This window comes from Loxodonta africana, chromosome 6, assembly GCF_030014295.1.
Source record: "Loxodonta africana isolate mLoxAfr1 chromosome 6, mLoxAfr1.hap2, whole genome shotgun sequence".
NCBI classification, from domain to species: Eukaryota; Metazoa; Chordata; class Mammalia; order Proboscidea; family Elephantidae; genus Loxodonta; species Loxodonta africana.
Genome location: NC_087347.1, coordinates 37,891,855 through 37,914,086, shown reverse-complemented (window position 1 = coordinate 37,914,086; position 22,232 = coordinate 37,891,855). Strand labels below are relative to the sequence as shown.

General features: G+C 41.5%; 1 protein-coding gene across 8 annotated transcripts in view; it reads right to left on the bottom strand.

Moving 5' to 3' along the window:
- PLEKHM3 (pleckstrin homology domain containing M3) overlaps positions 1-5,913 on the bottom strand; it is a 229,420-nt gene extending 223,507 nt beyond the window's left edge. For 4 of the 8 annotated variants that reach the window (XM_003406101.4, XM_023541993.2, XM_064286749.1 and 1 more), the window contains exon 1: positions 5,629-5,910. The gene's annotated coding sequence lies outside the window, so the exon portion shown is untranslated. Of the gene's footprint in view, positions 1-5,153; positions 5,328-5,628 lie in introns of all 8 variants that reach the window. The other 4 variants (XM_064286748.1, XM_064286745.1, XM_023541989.2 and 1 more) reach the window with 4 other exon arrangements.
- Positions 5,914-22,232: the final 16,319 nt, after the last annotated feature.

Here is a 22,232-nt window from a genome sequence, read left to right as displayed (position 1 = left end):
GAAACCCTAGTGGCGTAGTGGTTAAAAGCTACGGCTGCTAACCAAAAGGTCAGCAGTTCGAATCTACTAGGTGCTCCTTGGAAACTGTATGGGGTAGTTCTACTCTGTTCTATAGGGCCACTATGAGTCGGAATCGACTCAAAGGCAACAGGTTTCTTTGTTTGTTTGTTTAATATAGCCTGAGCCCTAAAATTCATCAGTCTATGAGAAAACAGGAATTTTAATGAAAATTCAACCATGAGCCTTCTATTTATATTAATTCAGTACGATATTTGGCAATCCTCCCTCTGATTACCACTGATGACTCTAGCCAGAAATAATTTATCCAAATTTATTTTTAATCTTTCCAACAATATTATCGTTTTCTTTCACATATTATTTTTTCTTAAAAAAAAAAAGGTCTCACTTTCGGCCACATATTTGCATTATTCACGCATTTTTACCATCTCCACTACTTGACTGAACAGTATGTTAGATTCCTTGTATTCCCCATAGCATAGGGATTTAATAACTGAATTAAAAACATATAGTTATTTTTGTGATTATAAAAAAGTACTACATGCTCACTGTTGAATATTCTGGAAATACAAAAAAGTGTAAAAGGGAAAATAAACAATATCCATGCATCCTCCAATGAGAAGGAATCCCTGACAGGAAGAGAAGTTGTTCTGGAAAGGTTAAAGTGCAGGCAGGAGTGGGTCAAGGATATGTGGGCATCACTTAGCTAACTTCAGTGAGGGAGAGGGACTCGCCCCATTTCAGCCCTTTCAGTCCCTTTCCTACACAGATTTTTAACGTAGTTAAGGGCATGCTGTATACACAGTTCTCTATTCAATTTTTCCCCACTGAACAATACTTGGTAAACACCTTTCCATGCCATTAAAATTTTGTATAAATACCCTTTTTAATGTCTGTGTAATGCTGCATCTTTTGATGATACCATAATTTATCTAACTGTTCCTCTGTTGTTGGGTGTTTAGGCTGTTTCCAGTATTTGACTTTTCTAAACACCTGATCGCTATGAGTCAGAATAGACTCGATGGCAGTGGGCTTTTATTCTTTTAAACGAATGATTATTTTGAATGGGCAATAAAAGGAGGAAAAACGGGATAAATCTATAATTTGTTAATCAAAATTGTTCTTCTTCTTCTTTGATTAGGTCAGAGAATTGTAAGTATTGACTTCTCAAAAAGAAAAATAATCTAATTGATTCTTACACAGGATTAAAGAGCCCTGGTGACACAGTGGTTAAAGCACTTGGCTGCTAACCGAAAGGTCAGAGGTTTGAATCCACCAACCACTCCTTGGAAGAAAGATGTGGCAGTCTGCTTCTGTATAGATTTACAACCTTGGAAACCCTATGGGGCAGTTATACTCTGTTCCACAGAGTCACTGTAAGTCCGAATCGACTTGACAGCAATGGGTTAGGTTAGGTTAAACAACGCTATATTGAACATTTTTGAACATTAACTTTTTTTAAGTATTTCTTATGAACTCCTTGGGATAGACTTTGAGAAGTTGGAATTACTGGGTCAAAGGGTAGCAGCATTAGTAAGGTTTTTCATACACTCAGCCAACACACTTTTCAGAAAGGTTATAACATTTGTGCCCCCTCACAGCACTTGAGAATGTCTGCTCCTCAGCACTCTCACAGATGAGGGGAATTGTATTTTTAAAATTCTACAGAAAAATTTTATCTTGCTGTTGTTTTAATTTTCATTAACTGATTAATGGAGAGAGAATGCATTCTCATATGTCTATTAGCCACTTAATCTTCTCTTTTCTGGAGTTTGTGTCTTTTGCCCATTTTTTTGCTGGAATCTCTTATTAGTTTGCTATTGCTTAGTAACAAATTATTACAAGTTTAGTGACTTAAAACAACACCTGCTTATTATTTCATAGTTTTGAACATCAGGGTCCAGGTGGGCTTGGCTGGTTTCTCTTCTCAGAGTCTCCCTCACAAGGTTGAAATCTGTACAAAATCTGGAGGCTCTGGTAAGGAATACAGTTCTAAATTCATTCAAGTTGTTGGCAGAATCCAGTTCTAAATCAGAGGCTCTTGTTTCCTTGCTGGTTGTCAACCCAGCACCAAACTTGGCAACTCTAGGCCGCAGGCCACCCACAGTCCTTCTCAAGTGTTCCTCCCTGTTATGGATTGAATTGTGCTCCCCAAAAAATGTGTCAACTTGGCTAGGCCATGATTCACAATATTGTGTAACTGTCCATCATTTTGTCATTTGATGTGATTTTCCTATGTGTTGTAAATTCCACCTCTATGATGTTAACAAAGCAGGATTAGAGGCAGTTATGTTAATGATGCAGGACTCAATCTACAAGATTAGGTTGTATCTTGAGTCAATCTCTTTTGAGGTATAAGAGAACCATGCAGAGAGAGAGAGGGACCTCATTACCACCAAGCAAGACAAGTCAAGAGCTTGCGTCCTTTGCACCAGGTATCCATGTGCTGAGAAGCTCCTAGATCATGAGAAGATTGATGACAAGGCCTTTGCCTAGAGCCAACAGAGATAGAAAGTCTTCCCCTGGAGCTGGCACCCTGAATTTAGACTTCTAGCCTCCTGGACTGTGAGAGAATAAATTTCTCTTTGTTAAAATCATCTACTTGTGGTATTTCAGTTATACCAGCACTAGACAAATAAGATACCCTCTGTCTTCAAAGCAGCAACAACATGTTGAGTCCTTATGCTTTGAATCTCTCTGATTTCCCTTTCTAACCTCAGCCAGAAAAAGCTCTTTCTTTTTATCGGCTCCTGTAATTAGATTAGGCCACCCAGATAATCTCCCTATATTAACACCAATTGTGACATATAATGTAACATAACTAAGGGAGTGATATCTCATCATATTCGCAGGTTCTAGGAATTAGGGTTTGTAATCCGGGAGACTGGGAGGTGTTGTTATTGTTGTTGTTGTTAGGTGCTGTCGAGTCAGTTCCGACTCATAGCGACCCTATGTACAACAGAACGAAACACTGCCAGGTCCTGCGCCATCCTTACAATCGTTGTTATGCTTGAGCTCATTGTTGCAGCCACTGCGTCAATCCACCTCGTTGAGGGTCTTCCTCTTTTCTGCTGACCCTGTACTCTGCCAAGCATGATGTCCTTCTCTAGGGACTGATCCCTCCTGACAACATCAACGTGTCCAAAATATGTAAGACGCAGTCTCGCCATCCTTGCCTCTAAGGAGCATTCTGGCCGCACTTCTTCCAAGACAGATTTGTTCGTTCTTTTGGCAGTCCATGGTGTATTCAATATTCTTTGCCAACGCCACAATTCAAAGGGGTCAACTCTTCTTCGGTCTTCCTTATTCATTGTCCAGCTTTCACATGCATATGATGTGATTGAAAATACCATGGCTTGGGTCAGGCGCACCTTAGTTTTCAGGGTGACATCTTTGCTCTTCAACACTTTGAAGAGGTCCTTTGCAGTAGATTTGCTCAACTGGGAGGTGATATTTAAAATTCTGCCTGCCACAGAGTCTTCGGTGGTTTTTCTTATAATTTCTTTGTGCTTTTTTTTAAGCATCTTTTTAAATTTTTTTATTTTATGTTTTGTTTTTGTTGTTGAGAATATACACGGCTGAACATACAATTCAAAAACTTCTACATGTACATTCTTCGAGTTGTGTAACCATTCTCACCCTCCTTTTCCAAACTGTTCCTCCCCCATTAACATAACTCACTGTCCACTAAGTTTCTTATCTAATCTTTCAAGTTTCTGTTGTCAATTTTATCCCATATAGGCACTTCTTAAAACAGCACAATGCTCAAAAGGAGACATTCTATAGAAGAATCCTGGTCAAAAGGGGAAAAATGCAGAGCAGAATTTCAAATTCTCAGGGAAGCCAGACTTTCTGGAACCACTGAGGGTGGATGAACCCCCGAAACTATTGAGACCATCTTTAAACCTCAAACCAAAAATATCCCCTGAAGTCTTCTCTAAACCAAACAATGGTTTAGCTGAACTAGTAAAGAATCCCTGATAAACCATAATGGCATGAATTTACTTACTAAATGAATCTTACTGATGACTGCCAGAAGTTGTATTTTCACAAAGGCAAAGACAACTGTGGATGAGGTTGTTGTGTGCCAATAAAAATTCTGAATACATAACTTTGCTAACACTGATATATTTTTATGTTGCTAATAAAGATTTTGAATATATAACTTTGCTAACACTGATATATTTTTATGTTGCTAATAAAGATTTTGAATACATAACTTTGCTAACATTGGTATATTTTTATGTTATGTATTTATTAACAAACACGTTTCAAGCAATTACTATATGTTAGCCTCTGTTCTAAGCACTTTAAAAATATTAACTCATTTAATCCTCATGACAACCTTATAAAATCAATACTATTATTTTTTCCGTTCTATAGATGAGGAAACTGAGGAATAGTGAGGTTTAGTAAACTACCCAAGGTTATATAATTAGAAAGTACTCAAGCAGGAATACAAACCCTGGTAGTCTGGCTTTATAATTCTTGCTATGAACAACTACCTTATGAAAATATTCGCTGTAAAGGCCAACTTATCAGGCTTTAACATGAATTCATCAATGTACATGATTTTAAAACACTTCTCTACTTGCAATTTAACCTAATATTCTTCTAGTAAAAGAATTTTGGAGGGGCCCTAGTAGCGCAGTGGTTATGCGCTCAGCCGCTAACCAAAAGGTTGGCGGTTTGAACTCACCAGCCTTTCAATGGAAGAAAGATGTGGGAGTCTGCTTCTGTAAGGATTTACAGCCTTGGAAACCCTATGGGGGGGGGCAGTTCTACTCTGTCCTATAGGGTCATTACAAGTAGTAATTGACTCAGTGGTTCCGGTTTTTGGCCATATTTCATTTCGGGAACAGCAATTACGATTTACAACAAATTCCAATTCATTACGATTACTGAAAATTAAAATAGGAGAGGGGAGGAAAAAGGGTTTTTGCTAGATCTTTCCAAGGAGAAAAAAAGAAAAGGAAGAAAAATACTTCCAAGTAAGTTTACAACAGAATGAATCAATCTCCATTTAACTTGGTAAACTATAAATCTGGACTAGCTTCCATCTGTCATTCAGTTACGCATCTCAGCGGTAATTCTTTCATTTGAGGGTGGGTCTGATAGATCCTGATATTTTTTACCTTAATAATCCGCTCATAACAAGACCTAACTAGGCGTGGCGTCAGTTACGTGGCGTCAGTTACGCTCTCCATCTAAAATGGGCAGTCATCAGAAGGATAATTGTTCGTTCTGTTCCTCTGGGAGCCCCAGCCCGATGTGGGTTAAAAGCTCTGCTGAGGTTTAGCTTCTATGACCTAAAAAGAGGGGAAAAAACTAAAAACAGCGGTAGAGAACGGGATCAGCTATTTCGACTGCTTTCAACTCACATTATATACCTGATTCGCACAAATAAGCAGACAGCGCACCACGTAATTCCCCTTCACCCATTATCCCTGGCATCGCAGTGCGATCTCCAGCATAAAACAAAAACCACAGCATGGACGAAACAGCAAAATCATCGCCACCCCAGGGAGCGTCTCAGACATTTACAACGCTGTCACCCCACACCCTTCCCCACCGGCCAGCCAGGCAGCACAGAAGCAGGCAGATGCTCACCGGGGCGGCGGCTGCTTCTCTCCCTTCACCTGCGGGGCCTGCAGTCCGCTCCCGGTGGGGGCTCGGCTTCGGCAGCCCTTCCGCCTCACCGTGACAGCGCGTTTGGCCGCTGACCCATCCCGGCTCCCCTCTCTGTTTACAAGCGGCTCCTCACGGTCCCTCTCTTAAATGCTTCCCTACCGGCATCCCGGGAAGCGAGACCCGGACACACAAGGTTCCAGGCCGCGAGGACAGGACTTTCCAGCCGGAGGGCCCGGTCGGCCAGGCAGGGTGTGACCGCACCCGCCTGGACTCCTTATCTCTTTGTTATACTCAGTTGTTATTACACACAGTGTGAAAACAATGGCGCGTGCCGCGGAGTCTCCTTCATTGCTCCTCCCAAAGCCAAAATGGATGTTTGCAATTGGAAAATCCACTTGGAACATAAGCAGGACTCCGCAGGTTTTTAGCAACTCCCTTGTGTAAGAGAATTACGCAGATACGTTTTTGTTTTTTCAGAAAACTGGGCTATTAGAACTGGCAGACTGCTGACCTGTTGAGTCCTGACCTACTCAGGCCTGAAGCTAACCCCATCTCATAGACCCCACTCGTAGACACAGTTATGTTACCAATTAAATCCAGCGTTTAGGTAGTTTGAATGAGTTTCTGTCATTTACAACCGAAAACATCTTGACTAACACTCCACCTTTCCAGACTCATCCCCACATACTCCTTTCCTCCCACCCTGTACTCCAGACACCTTTTTTTTTTTTTTAAACCACTCCTGGACCCTCTTCCTTTTCCATTATCCTGCTTAGATTGCCCCATTGTATCCCCTCTGCGTCCCCTGAAGAGGGGCCTTGTCTTAGTCATTTTTGCATTTTCCACACTTACTGTGGCATCTAATACATGATCTCAATAAATGTTTGTTAAAACAAAATGAAAGAACAAATGATATATAAGGAGATTTCCATTATTGTATACCTCCATTAGATTTTTTTCCTTTTAGCCTTCATTCACCAAGGTAATGATCAAGCTAGGATTCAATACAGCAATGCTGCCCTCTAAGAATAATACAAAAGTCTCATCAAAAAGTTTAAATTTAATCAGTTTTGTGTGTGTGCCATTTATAACTTAAAGTTTGCAAGCCAGTCTAACTGTATCTCCCAAAATATGCACAAGTAAAGATGATTAGTATATTTATTGTGAATAACATAATATAATTAATACAATTGTCTCCTGGGTAAATTAAAAGCTTTTGAGATACAGAATATAAAGTCATAAATGGAGTGACACACTAAAAGTAGAAATGAGCCTGCTAGTCAGCTGGTAGACACCCACAGGACTATAACCATTGTTAAGATATTGAATACAGTTTGGTAAATACCTGCTGCCCCAAAGCTTCCCAAGAAGTCTTTCTAAGTGCCCCACCTAAGCCATATAGACCTCTTCCCTGAGGACCCTACTACTACCATCCTGAGATCCAAAACCCAAAGGATTAATTCCTGGTCTTATTTTGCTAGGAGAGTGGGTATCTCCAGGATGCTACCCTTGCATTAGGGCCAAGATCCTTTCTCCTTGATTGATGGTCGTCTTGGTCATCTAGTGCTGTTATAACAGAAATACTGTAAGTGTATGGGTTTAACAAAAAGAAGTTCTCTCACAGTCTAGCAGGCTAGAAATCCTAATTCAGGGCACCAGCTCCAGGGGAAGACCTTCTCTCTCTGTCAGCTCTGGAGGAAGGTCCTTGTCATCAATCTTCTCCTGGTCTAGGAGCTTCTCCACGAAGGAACCCTGTATCCAAAGGATGCACTCTGCTCCTGGCGCTGCTTTCTTGGTGGTGTGGGGTCCCCATGTCTCTCTGCTCCCTTCTCTCTTTTATATCTCAAAAAAGATTGGCTCAAAACACAATCCAATCTTGTAGATTGAGTCCTGCCTCACTAACATAACTGCAGCTAATCCCATCTCATCAACATTGTAGAAACAGGATTTACAACACATAGGAAAATCACATCAGATGACAAAATAGTGGACAATTACAGAATGCTGGGAATCATGGCCTAGCCAAAGTGATACATGTATTTTGGGGGGACACAATTCAATCCATGACATTGGACAAGCCATAAAAGTTGTTAAGTCTTTTGACTATCCTTCCTACTAATACATAAAAAAAAAGTAAGACCTTTAGCCAAGCAAAGCAAAAGACAGATTCACCCAGCCCTCCACACAACTAAGTCTCTTTTTACCAGAAAGATCAAGCACAAGTGATAGGGCCTTACAGAAGTTTAACTGGGTGATTTGAACATGGTCATTTAGTCATTCAACAAACATACACAGTAGAAATTCATTGTCCTCTAGGTAGGGGTCTTATGGGATCTTGATGGCTTGTGTAATGGTCAGTGCTCAATCAAAAGCCTCTGTTGAGAGTTTACATGTAGAAAAACTGGTCGAGAAAGTGCATGGCCTTTAAAACCTTGCAAAAGAAACATTGTTTCAATGATGAATCTGTGAAGCATCTCATAACATGGATGAATCTGGAGGGCATTATGCTGAGTGAAACAAGACAATCACAAAAAGACAAATATTGTATGAGACCACTACTGTAAAAACTCATGAAGAGGTTTACACACAAAAAAGAAAACAATCTTTGATGGTTATGAGGGAGGGGAGAGGTAGGGATGGAAAAACACTATATAGAGGATAGATAAGTGGTAACTTTGGTGAAGGGTAAGACAGTACACAATACAGGGGAAGCCAGCACAACTTGTAAAAGGCAAGTTCACAGAAGCTCCATAGACACATTCAACTCCCTGAGGGCCAAAATTGCTGGACTGAGGGCTGTGGGGACCACAGACTTGGGGAACATCTAGCTTAATTGGCATAACACAGTTTATATAGAAAATGTTCTATATCTTACTTTGGTGAGTAGCGTCTGAGGTCTTAAAAGCCTGTGAGTGGCTATCTAAGATACTCCACTGGTCTTACCCCCTTGGGAGCAACTGAAGATACAAGGGAAAGATTAGTCCAAAGGACTAATGGACCACATCTACCACAGCATCCACCAGACTGGGTCCAGCACAACTAGATGGTGCCCAGCTACCAACACTGACTGCTCTGACAGGGATCATAACAGAGGGTCCCAGACAGAGCTGGAGAAAAATGTAAGACAAAATTCTAACTCACAAAAAAAGACCAGACTTACTGGCCTGACACAGACTGGAGAAACCCCAAGAGTATGGTCCCCGGACATCCTTTTATCTCAGTAATGAGGTCACTCCCGAGGTTAACCCTTAAGTCAAAGTTCAGGCCCATAAAACCAAACAAGACTAAAGAGACACACTAGCCCAGGGGCAAAGACTAGAAGGCAGAAGTGGACAGGAAAGCTGGTAATAGGGAACCCAAGGTCAAGAAGAGAGAGTGTTGACATGTCGTGGAGTAGTTAACCAGTGTCATAAAACAATATGTGTACTGTTTAATGAGAAACTAGTTTGCTGTGTAAACCTTCATCTAAAGTACCATAAATAAAGCGCTAACAGGAAAAAAGACCTGAGGAAAGAACGTTGAAAATTAAAGTATTTAATTGTGAAAAAAGGAAACATTGTTTCAATCTAGAGATAGAACCTTTTTACGTGATATAGTTTTCAACTTCCTTCTGGGAAAAATCTAGCATTCCTATTAAAATGTCTAAGCAATCACAAAGTTTAGATACATTTCAATTGGATTAATAGTGGCCGTTGCAGGTTGGGTTCCTTGGAAAGCAGACTTTGGGAAAGAGTCTAGCATGCAGGGAGTGCCTTTGAAATGAATACCTGTGGAAGGGAGGAAAAAGAAGTCAAATTGGGCAGAGAGAGAAGTACAATTGTGAAGCCCAATGAGAGTCTCAGCCAACCCCGCAAAAATTTCTGGAGCTAGAATGTCCCTTCAGAGGCTTCAGGGGAGTCCTGAGTTGGACCAACATCAGTTGTGTGCTGGTAAATCGGCTGAAAAAGCAAAAGCCCTGATTTGTAGCGTTTGCCAACTTCTGTGGTGTAAATTTCCCTAGCACACCCGATTTCAAGCTGTCACTGAAAACGGAGTTAGAGATGTGCACAGTCAGTCCTCGAGTGTCGGTGGAAGCTAGTTCCAGCATACCACAGGCCAAGATGGCCAGGCCTTTACACTCCTGAATCCATCAATCATTGGACGTGGGCCATTCTGGGAGAGGGCATGACTTTGGCCAAGGCATCTCTCTGCAGTTGACACAACCCCTGGAAGGGCTGACCGCTGAAGGCACTCGCAGTGACTAAAGCAACAAGTTCTCTTTGACAGGGGATCTGGACAGTGCATCACAGAGTCCACCACTGTGGTGCTCTGGGAAACCAGTCATCTGCCCACTCCATCAATTCTCAGTCAAGAGTCTAGTCATCTTTCATCTTCTAGATGATGGAGCTAATATATAAACTAAACAAATAATTTCTTTTATAACGATCAGCACAAAGCTGGTTCCTATGAGGCAGAGGTTAAAGGTGTCCCAAACATCCAACTTTTCCAAGCTGCTGTAGCACTCCATCATCTCTAACATCAACTACTCCCTCTCCCTTCAGTACTCTCCCTCCTGTCTTTGGGTTCCCTAATTCAGTGCAGTTCTCACAGAACTCATGAAGCATAAAGGAATTGGCTCACGCAGTTCTGGAGGCTAGCAAGTCTCAAATTTGTGGGTCAGGCGTCTCCTGACCCATGTGGCTGCAGGCGCTGATGAACTCAAACCAGCAGTTCAGACTACAGGCTGCTGGCTCACAAGGCTGCTGAAGCTGGTGAATCAAGTCACACGGTAGGCCGCTGGCCCAAGAGGCTGTGGAGGCTAGTGAATCCTAGAATCAGCAGGTCAGACAGCAGGCCTCTGGCCCAAGTCCCAAGAATCAGAGGCCAATTAATTATGAATGGGAAGCAGAATCCAGATGCAGAGAGAGAGAGCTTCACCAGGACACACGCATATATTTTAGATGCAGGCCACACCCCAGGGAAGGGCTTAACTTACTAAGGGTGGAACTTGAGTCAGGACCTCCTGCAAGGCTGTGACCCAAGACACACCCTAAACCAATCCTGCCTCATCAACATCTAGAGGTCAGGGTCCATAACACATAAAATGGAGGACAACCAAACAATATTGAGAATCATGGTCTAACCAAGTTGACACATAGCCCCAACCATCACAGGTTCCATATGCCTTATTTGCATAGTCTCATGCAATCATTGTGTGTGAGTCACAAAGACCATGGCTAGAAGGGCCATATTACACTGCATAAACATATAGGAAGATTTCCACCAGTCCAAGACAATAAATATACAGGAAGTGATGAAGACAGGAAACTCAGAAGTCCAGAAAATCAGAGATAGAACTTCTCAGGCCTTTATAAAGAGCAAGGGTTTGAGTCCAGCTTTGAAGGATAAGTAGATAAGTAGATAAGGCTTTGCATGCATATGAGGTGACTGAAAACACCATGGCTTGGGTCAGGTGCACCTTTAGTCCTCAAGGTGACATCTCTGCTTTTCAACACTTTAAAGAGGTCTTTTGCAGCCGATTTGCCCAATGCAATGCATCTTTTGATTTCTTGACTGCTGCTTCCATGGCTGTTGATTGTGGATCCAAGTAAAATGAAATCCTTGACGACTTCAATCTTTTCTCCATTTATCGTGATGTTGCTTATTGGTCTAGTTGTGAGGATTTTTTTTTTTTTTTTTATGTTGAGGTGTAATCCATACAGAAGGCTGTGGACTTTGACCTTCACACAGCTTTTGGAGCACTGAAATCCTAAGGTCCCAGGTACCTGGTCTAGAAGGATGGGGTTCCAGACAGCTGCCTTCTTGGCCCCACAGACCCTCTACTCTGTGAGGACACAGCCAGAGTGGGGATCTCTAAAGCATGAAGCCCAGGTCAGGGGCCTGGGTTGTTCTACAGAAGACAACCCTTTTATGCCATATTCCCTTACTAGTACAGATGGGATTATGATAAGGTAATGGAGGTCTTGTGGCTTTATTACACCATTTGAGAGGCTTCGTTATAATAGAACAAACCCAGGATTTGGGATCAGGAACTCTGAATTATGATCTTAGCTACAAAGTCTGGGATCATAAATTATACCTATTATCCCCACAGTAACAAGTACAGAGATGACCCATAATAAGATCTAATGAACAATTTATATTTGTGATGTGTCACAGTCATCTAGTGCTGCTATAACAGAAATACCACAAGTGGATGGCTTTAACAAAGATAAATTTATTTTCTTACAGTCTTGTAGGCTCAAAGTCCAAACTCATGGTGTCAGCTCCAGGAGAAGGCTTTCTCTCTCTGTTGGTTCTGGAGGAAGGCCCCCTTCATCAATCTTTCCCTGGACTAGGAGCTTCTCCACACAGGAGCCGTGAGTCCAAAGGATGTGCTGTGTTCCCAGTCCTTCTTTCTTGGTGATATGAGGTCCCCCGTCCCCCGCTCTCTGCTTGCTTTTCCTTTCCTTTTATCTCCTGGAAAATAAAACGTGGTACAGACAACACCCCAGGGAAACTCCCTTTACATTGGATCAGGGATGTGACCTGAGCAAGGATGGTACATTCCATCCTAATCCTCTTCAACATAACATGATCTTGCCTCATTAACCACAGGCAGAGATTATGATTTACGACATAGAGGAAAATGGAGGACAGCTACATAATACTGGGAATCATGGTTTAACCAAGTTAACACATATTTTGTGGGGAACACAATTGAATCCATGACATGATGTCATAGACTATTAAGAATTCAACTTAATTTTGAGTTTCAAGAATGATTTTTAAGAGGTGTTTTTTTTTTATTTTCTGGTTTTTGTTTTGTTTTAAATCTAGCTGAAGGACCAATCGTTTTACTCTCTTAAATGATCTAAAAATCTTCCCTTATCAACATCCAAATGACCTTTTACACTGTTTTGTCCTGTTCACCAGGATTGGAATCACTTACACAAAAGAGCGCAATGCTCAAGATACTGAGTGTCTTAGTTTCTTCATGCTGCTGTAACAGAAACAACACAAGTGGGTGTCTTTAATGAACGAAATTTTCATTTTCTCACATTTTAGGAGGCTAGAAGACTGAATTCAGGGCACCAGCTCTAGGGGAAGGCTTTCCATCTCTGTCAGCTCTAGGGGAAAGTCCTTATCTCTTTTCAGCTTCTGTTCCTCGGTTCTCCACATACCGTCAGTCTTCCCTCATTTGTCCTTGCTTGCTTCTGTGCCTAGTTTGTTCTTTTTATATCTCAAAAGTGATTGGTTTAAGACACACATAACAAAGAAAACCCTCTTCCCAAATGGGATTACAGTCATAAGTATAAAACCAAACCCTTTGCCATCGAGCTGATTCTGACTCAAAGTGACCCTATAGGACAGAGTAGAACTGCCCCATAGGGTTTCCAAGGACAGCCTGGTATGTTCAAGCTGCCAGCCTTTTGGTTAGTAGCTGTAACTCTTAACCACTACACCACCAGGGTTTCCTCCACAAGTATAGGGGTTAGGATTTACGACTACGAGGTTGCTATGAGTTGGAATCACCTTGACAGCAATGGGTTTTGGGTTACCAGGGGTGGGAGGGAGAGAGAAAGTGGTAGTTATTTTTCAGGAGGCATTGAGTATCTGTTAATGTAAAGGAAAATTTGGCAATGGATCCTGGTGATGGTGACACACTATGGTTAATCTAATCAATGTTACTGAATTGTACATGAACAAAAAATGCTGGGTTGGTAAATGTTGTGTTATACGTATTTTTACTACAATAGACTGACTACATGAATGAATCTCACAGATATAATAATGAGCAAAAGAAGGCAGATACAAAAGAGAACATAATGTCTGTTTTCATTTACATGAAGTTCAAGAACAGCAAAACTAATGTATGGTGACAAAAGTTACAATAGTAGTGATCTCTAGGGCCAAGTTGGTGGAGGTGTTAGATATTGCCTAGGAAGGAATTCAGGAGAGGTTTCTGGGACATTGGAAATGTTATATATCTTGATTTGGGTACGGGTTGTTGTTATTGTTGTGTGCCATCAAGTCAATTCTGACTCATATAGATCCTATACGACAGAGTAGAACTGCCCCATAGGGTTCCCAAGACTGTAATCTTTACAGAAGCAAACTGCCACATCTTTCTCCATGGAGTGGCTGGTGGGTTCAAACCACTGACCCTTCGGTGAGCAGCCAAGCACTTAACCATTGTGCCACCAGGGCTCCTTTGGATAGTGATTACCTGGGTGGATCCAATTCTTAAAAATTCATCAAATTCTATACTTGTAATGTGTAACTTTATCTTCTGTGTGCTACACCTCAAAAAGAAGTAGAAAAACAAAATATACTTATTTTTAACCTCTCCCCAAACGATAGGTAGATCAAAGATTAAGGAAGTGAGAACTGAACAGAGCATCCCCTTAGGCTTCTCAAGTAGGATATTCCTTTGCCTGTGATGTTGTTCCAAAACCCAGAACCAGAAAATGGTTCTTTCATCCTCTTGGCCGCAGAGTAGTGATTCTTTGTGTAGATCTCTCCAAGGAGTTGTCAACTGATGTATGTGTGCATGCGTGTGAGTGTACAAGTGTGTGTGTGCATGTGTGGTACTTTGATACTCAGTAAGTTGCACATAACTCATTCCCACATATTTTCATAACTAGGCTCCCACTTCCTTCTGCTGGCCTTCTTTCATCCTCAATTTGTTAAAAACAAAAACAAAAACTTTCAAATCAAACTATTCTGGAACCCGTGAAAAAGTCCTCCAGAGAAAAGTGGGCAAGAGTGGGCTCCAGCCATGTTCGCTTTACTGCACTGTTTCTCAATGTTGTTTCACAAATTTTTATTACAAAGTAACTTACAACTGAACTTATACTTTTTATACTGGAGAATTTGACCCTTCCTAAACATTTTACTTGGATCCACAATCAACAGCCATGGAACCAGCAGTCAAGAAATTAAAAGACGCATTGCGTTGGGTAAATCTGCTGCAGAGGACCTCTTCAAAGTGTTGAAGAGCAAAGATGTCACCCTGAAGATTAAGGTGCATCTGACACAAGCCATGGTTATTTTCAGTCACATCATATACATGTGAAAGCTGGACAATGAATAAGGAAGATTGAAGAAGAGTTGACGCCTTTGAATTGTGGTGTTGGTGAAGAATATTGACTATACCATGGACTGCCAAAAGAACGAACAAATCTGTCTTGGAAGAAGTGCGGCCAGAATGCTCCTTAGAAGCAAGGATGGCGAGACTGCATCTTACATACTTTGGACATGTTGTCAGGAGGGATCAGTCCCTGGAGAAGGACATCATGCTTGGCAGAGTACAGGGTCAGCGGAAAAGAGGAAGACCCTCAATGAGGTGGATTGACACAGTGGCTGCAACAATGAGCTCAAGCATAACAATGATTGCAAGGTTGGAGCAGGACAGGGCAGTGTTTCGTTCTGTTGTGCATAGGGTCGCTATGAGTCAGAACCAACTCGACGGCACCTAAGAACAACAACGAACAATTTAGGGAGTCCCTGGGTGGTATAAATGGTTAAGTGCTTGACTACTAGCTGAAAGGTTAGCAGTTTGAACACATCCAGAAGCACCTTGGAAGAAGAGCCTGGTGATTTACTTCCAAAATGTCACAGTCTTGAAAACCCTGTGGAGCAGTTCTACTCTGCACACACAGGGTTACCACGAGTTGAAATCAACTCAATCATAACTAACAACAATAACGGTTCAGTGTTGCTCTTTTCCCACAGTCTCTGTCCAGGGTAAAACTTGTCTTTAAATACAAGAATGTATTATAATTATCTGAACAAACAGTTGCAAGCATCGGAAGAGAGGGCCACAGAGGAAAATATTCCCAGGCTCTCAGTGTCCCCCACTTTTTTCTTCTGCATTTGTGAAGCTTTTTACACTTTCCAACCCTTAACAGCAGGTTTTTATTGAGCTGACTTTATATTCTTTGGATTATTGTTGTTTTGGACTTGAAGTTCTTAGATAGCAGAAATTTGCTTAAAATGGCATGCTACTTCAAACTTGAACCGAAACTAACCCCTGTGGTCCCCTTGTAGCTAAATAACAAATTGGCTCAGAAAACAATGAATGTCACTCATAGGTAAGTACTGTGCTCCTTTTAAAAATGGCCTATATGAGATCAAATGGTCAACAATTACTTTAAAACAAAGATGAGAACATAAAGGGGGCAGAGAAACTAGATTAATGGAAACGGAACTACCAGGATGGAAATAATGAGAATGTTCATTCATTGTAAAGAATGTAGCCAATGTCACTGAACTTGTGTAGAAATTGTTGAATGGGAACCTAAGCTGCGGTGTAAACCTTCACCAAAAACACAATATTTTTTTTTATATGACATCCCACAGAGAAATGCTTAGTAAATAAGAATGAGAGGCATCTTCCTCAGACATTTCAGGGTGGTCCCTGATCATTTTCAAGAAGAGAAGCTTTCCACCCAATAGATGCAGTGGGACAAACCCAGAAGGGATGAGCATATCCAGGAAGGGAGAAAAACAGGAAGGCAGTAGTATTTGGATTCCTACCTAAGTGGAGCTCCTCACCGTCCTCCACCACACACACCATACGTACACACACACTCCAACACACACCATACACACACACATCCCAACACACACCATACACACACACACCCCAACACACACCATACACACACGCATCCCAACACACACCATAAACACACGCACATCAATGCATACCATATACACCTACCATACACACACCGCACACACACCAACACACTGTGCACACGCACACCATACACACACGCACACCAATGCATACCATATACACACACCATACACACACACACTCACTGGCACACAGGCACAGACAGAGCTTAGCTATTCTTCTGCTAATGGGATTGGCACCGCTTAAAGCAGACTGCTAAGTCATTGTCTGTGACCACAGCAAGAGAAACATTATTTAAAGGCCATTCAGACCCTAAAAGAAGCGGCTGGGCAGAGTAATTATCGGAGACTCCCCATTAACTAGGGCATCTTTGCTCTTTATCTGCGCTGGTTTAATAAGGCCCACTAATGGGACTATGGGGGAGGGAGCACGCTAATGGTTCTAAAAAAGCCCTTTCTTGGCCCCTTTATTACTGGGGACTGTCTTTAGAGATGCTGACAGTAAGCCAGAAGTTACCATACTGAAAAACGACCTTCACAAAAACTAGGTTTAGACCCCTGCTGCTTAGGACTCAGGTTTCAGAATTAGGAACCGTCTTTGTCTTTGTCTCTCTCTTTTATCCGAAGATTATTTTCCTTCAGTTCCTCTTATCTTTCCTCAGCACTTTGGTTTCCTGGGAATGTCTCAGTGGAAACAGCAGCACCTACTGGTAGTAAGAGGAACGACACTCCTAAGGAATTTCCTTTAGCTTGCTACTTCTACTCATTTTCCAGTACTAAATTTTTCTGGAAAAATTGCCTGTCTCATTACTCCTTTTAAAATATAAAGTTAGAAGTTAATTACACACTTACATTTCAAGCTTAATGTGGCCACCTAAATTCAAACTGTGTTATTATAAGCTCTATAACTAAGGTCCCAGACACTCAGCTCTCCTGGAGGCTTTCCTCACACAAGGGAAACTCTTGTCCGATATTTAGTTTTGGCTGCGAAGTGGTTCAAGCTGTACATCGATCTTCATTTCCTCTGTCTGGATCCTAGACCAGGCAGCCATCTTTGCTCCCCTGGAGGACCGCCTTACTGTCCCAGCTGGCCTCCAGCAGCACTCATCTGCCCCTCCCATCCATTTCCCTACAGCAGCCAGAGTAATCTTTGCAAAGCAGAAATCTGATTGGGCATTTCAGTGGATTCCTATCATCCATAAGAGTTCTTAACGTGGTCAGTAAGACCCATGCATGGTCTGGCCCTTTCTTCCTCTCTAGCAACATCTTGTGCTATGCTCCCCCCAGTCGCCTACTTCAGCCGCGTGGGCCTTTTTCAGTGCCATGACCACGCTGTGCTCATTTCTGCCACAGGACCTTTGCAGAATGATGATTCCGCCTGAAACACTCTTCACCCACGCAGTCCCCACTCATCCTTCAGTTCTCAGGTCTGTGATCACCTCCTCAGGAAAGCCTTCCCCTACTGTTCTTTCTAGGTCAACTACTTCTATGCATTTAACTACTTATGATTTTATTTTTATGTGGATAATTGTAATTGATTACCTTCCACTGAGATGTAAGCTTCAGGAGGATAACCATATATACACATATATTTATATACTTTTTTAAGGTCCCTGGGTGACACAAATGGCTTGACCTTTGTTACTAAACAAAAGGTTAGTGGTTGGAATCCACTCAGCAGTGCCAACAAAGTAAGGCTGGAAGATCTACTTCCATAAGATTATAGACAGCCATGAAAACCCTGTAGAGTGCACTTCTACTCAGAAGCACATGGAGTTCCCATGAGTCAAAATTGACTCCACAGCAACAGGTTTTATATACCTGTACCACCTATACCTATAGCTATACCTATAGCTATACCTATAGCTATACCTATAGCTATACCTATAGCTATACCTATAGCTATACCTATAGCTATACCTATACCTATACCTATACCTATACCTATACCTATACCTATACCTATACCCATATAGGAGCCCTGGTGGCACAGTGGTTAAGAGCTGTGGCTGCTAACTAGAAGGTCGTCAGTCCGAAATCACCAGCCATTCCTTGGAAACCCCATGGGGCAGTTCTACCCTGTCGTATAGTGTCACTATGAGTCAGAATCGACTCGATAACAACGAGTTATATTTACATAAATATGCATTGATACACACATACACAATTGGCTCAGTTCTTCTGGAAACCTCTTATACAAAAAAAAAGTAACAGGTTTACTGTATCTTCCCTTGGAGTTTTTCTCTATGCACGGTCTAATCACTTCTCCCTATCACTCCTCCCCCTGAAAAAAACATCAGATGGCATTCTCCTTTATTCTTAGCTTTGCAACTTCCTTTGTTCACTTGACAATCATCCCTCACATCAGTATCATGGCAGGCTTTTTCTGTTAGTCCTAAAGATCTGTCTCCTTTTTTTTAATGACCCCATAGCATTTCACTGCATAACTAAGTATCACATAATAAAGTACCATAATTTACCACTGTTGGTTCTTAGTTTGGGAAAACGCTGGGTGATAGTGGTGTTTTAGAATATAGTTGTGAAGATGGCTATGCTATGTGGTGTGCTCAAACTTTGAGAAGATCAGCTAGAATTGAGGCCTGAGCATTCGAAGTGACCTTCCAACTCTTTAGCAAATGGAAGAAATGATGAAGTAAATGAAATGGACAGATTTCAAAGGGTGGCTTGAGAAGACAAAGTAAAGTATTACAATGAAATGTGCAAAGACCTGGAGTTAGAAAACCGAAAGGGAAGAACATGCTCAGCATTTCTCAAGCTGAAAGAACTGAAGAAAAAATTCAAGCCTTGAGCTGCAATTTTGAAGGATTCTACGGGCAAAATGGAAACCCTGGTGGCATAGTGGTTAAGTGCTACAGCTGCTAACCAAGAGTTCGGCAGTTCGAATCCACCAGGCTCTCCTTGGAAACTCTATGGTGCAGTTCTACTCTGTCCTATAGGGTCGCTATGAGTCGGAATCAACTCGACGGCAGTGGGTTTGGTTTTTTGGGTTTATGGGCAAAATACTTAATGCTGCAGGAAGCATCAAAAGAAGATGGAAGGAATACACAGTCATTGTGCTAAAAAGAATTGGTCAACATTCAGTCATTTCAGGAGGTAGCATATGATCAAGAACCAATGGTACTGAAGGAAGAAGTCCGAGTTTCACTAAGCCACTGGCAAAAAACAAGGCTCCAGGAATTGACAGAATACCAATTGAGATGTTTCAAAAAGCAGATGCAGCACTGGAGGTGCTGACTTGTCTATGCAAAGAAATTTGGAAGACAGCTACCTGGCAAACTGACTGGAAGAGATCCATATCTGTGCCATTCCAAAGAAAGGTGATCCCACAGAATATGCAAATTATCGAACAATATCATTAATATCACATGCAAGTAAAATTTTGTTGAAGATAATTCAAAAACAGTTGTAGCAGTACATTGACAGGGAACTGCCAGAAATTCAAGCAGGACAGGATTCAGAAAAGGACATGGAACAAGTGATATCATTGCTGATGTCAGATGGATCTGGGCTGAAAGCAGAGAACAGCAGAAGGATGTTTATCTACGTTTTATTGACTATGCAAAGGCATGCGACTGTGTGGACCATAACAGATTATGGATAACATTATGAAGAATGGAAATTTCATGACACCTAATTGTGCTCATGCAGAACTTGTACACAAACCAAGAGACAGCTGTTCAAACAGAACACGGGAATACTAAAAAAAAAAAAAAATCAAGAAAGGTGTGCATCAGGAGTATATCATTTTACCATACTTATTCAGTCTGTATGCTGAGCAAATAATAAGAGAAACTGGACCTATGAAGAAGAACATGGCATTAGGTTTGGTGGAAGATTCATTAACAATCTTTGATATGCAGATGACATCATCTTGCTTGCTGAAAATGAAGAGGACTTGAAGCGCTTACTGATGAAGATCAAAGACTGTAGCCTTCAGTGTGGATTACACCATAACATAAAGACAACAAAAGCCCTCACAACTGAGCCACTAAGCCTCATCATGAGAAACAGAGAAAACATTGAAGTTGTCAAGGATTTCATTTTACTTGGATCCACAATCAACACCAATGAAAATAGCAGTCAAGAAACCAAACGACGTATTGCACTGGGCAAATCTGTTGCAAAAGACCACTTTAAAGAGTTGAAAAGCAAAGATATTACTCATATGCATGGGAAAGCTGGACAATGAATATGGAAGACTGAAGAAGATTTGATGCCTATGAATTATAGTGTTGATGAAGAATATTGAATACACCGTGAACTGCCAGAAGAACAACTATGTCTTGGAAGAAGTATAGCCAGAGTACACGTTAGAAATGAGGATGGTGAGACTTCGTCTCACTTACTTTGGATACGTTATCAGAAGAGATCAGTCCCTGCAGAAGGACATCATGCTTGGTAAGGTAGAGGGTCAATGAAAAAGAGGGAGACCCTCGACGAGATGGATTGATACCGTGGCTGCAACAATGGGCTCAAACAAAGCAGTGATTGTGAGGATGGCTCGGGACTAGGCAGTGTTTCGTTTTTGTTGTACAAGGGGTCACTATGAATCAGAACCCACTGAACGGCACCTGACAACAAAACCAACAACATTTAGCATAAAATCCTATATAAGAGCAAAATGGAAGACCCAGATCTAGATCATTCAAAAGATGTTGCCTTAGTGATCTACTGCTGCTGTGATAGAAATACCACAAGTGGATGGCTTTAACAAACAAATTTATTTTCTCACAGTTAGGAGGCCAGAAGTCCGAATTCAGGGTGACAAATGTAGGGGAAGGCTTTCCCTCTGGCTCTGGAAAAAGAGCCGTGTCTCTTTTGAGCTTCTGTTCCTCGGGTATTTTCATGTGGCTTGGTGTCTATCTTCCCCCACCTCTGCCTGCTTAATCTGCTGTTTTATATCTCAGATGAGATTGATTTAAAACAAAAAAACTAATATTGCCTCATTAACATAACAAAGAAAATTCATTCCCAAATAAGATTATAACCACAAGTACAGGGGTTAGGATTTAAACACATATTTTGAGGGGGGGGGGGGACACATTTCAATCCATAATTGGTGTCTTTTTAAGAGAAACCATTCTCAGCTCCACAAATGAGTTTCCAACAGGTGGCAGTTTCTTCAGCATGGTGTTAGAGACTTTTAACCTCAGCCTGTCCCATGCCTAGAAATTTAGAAGTCTTTGTGATCAGAAAACTTCTTCCAGTCACTACTGCTGTGATCTGTAAGTTTTTCTTTTAACATCCGTTTCCCAGAGCTCATCCTTCAAATCATGACATTTTCTGAGTTGGGAAACATATATCTCATTGTGCAAACTTTCACCAAAAAATATATTCTTTACTTCATTGAGGGCAAAATAAGAAAACATGAGCTTACGCTTCAAGGGACAAAACTAGGTTCAATGGAGGAGAGAACGTCCTCAATGGTAGGTAGCTTTGGCATTAAAAACACCACCCAAAGCATGGCTATTGCTTTTTATCTTTTCCTTCCTCCTGGAGTTACTTTGCAGGTGGGGCAATGACTCATAAGTGAATGGTAACTAGTGTTGCTACTGGGGCCACTGCTGCTTTTCACTCTAGGCAAATCCAGGAACTTGAAAGGTGAGTAGACAGAAAAAGAAGTGTCAATATTTGCCTTTGTGGTAGCTGGCTTCTGGTTTTAACAGTCTCTAGACCTTATGAGGAGGGAGCCCTGGTGACCCAGTGGTTAAGAGCTCGGATGCTAGCCAAAAGGTCCCCAGTTCGAACCTACCAGCTGCTTCACGGGAGAAAGATGTGGCAGTCTGTTTTCTAAAGATTTACAGCCTTGGAAACCCTAAGGAGCAGTTCTACTCTGTCCTGTCGGGACACTATGAGTCTAAATCCACTCAACAGCAATGAGTTTTTTGTTGTTGTTGCTGTTGTTAGACCTTATAATGTTTATTCAGGGTAATCTA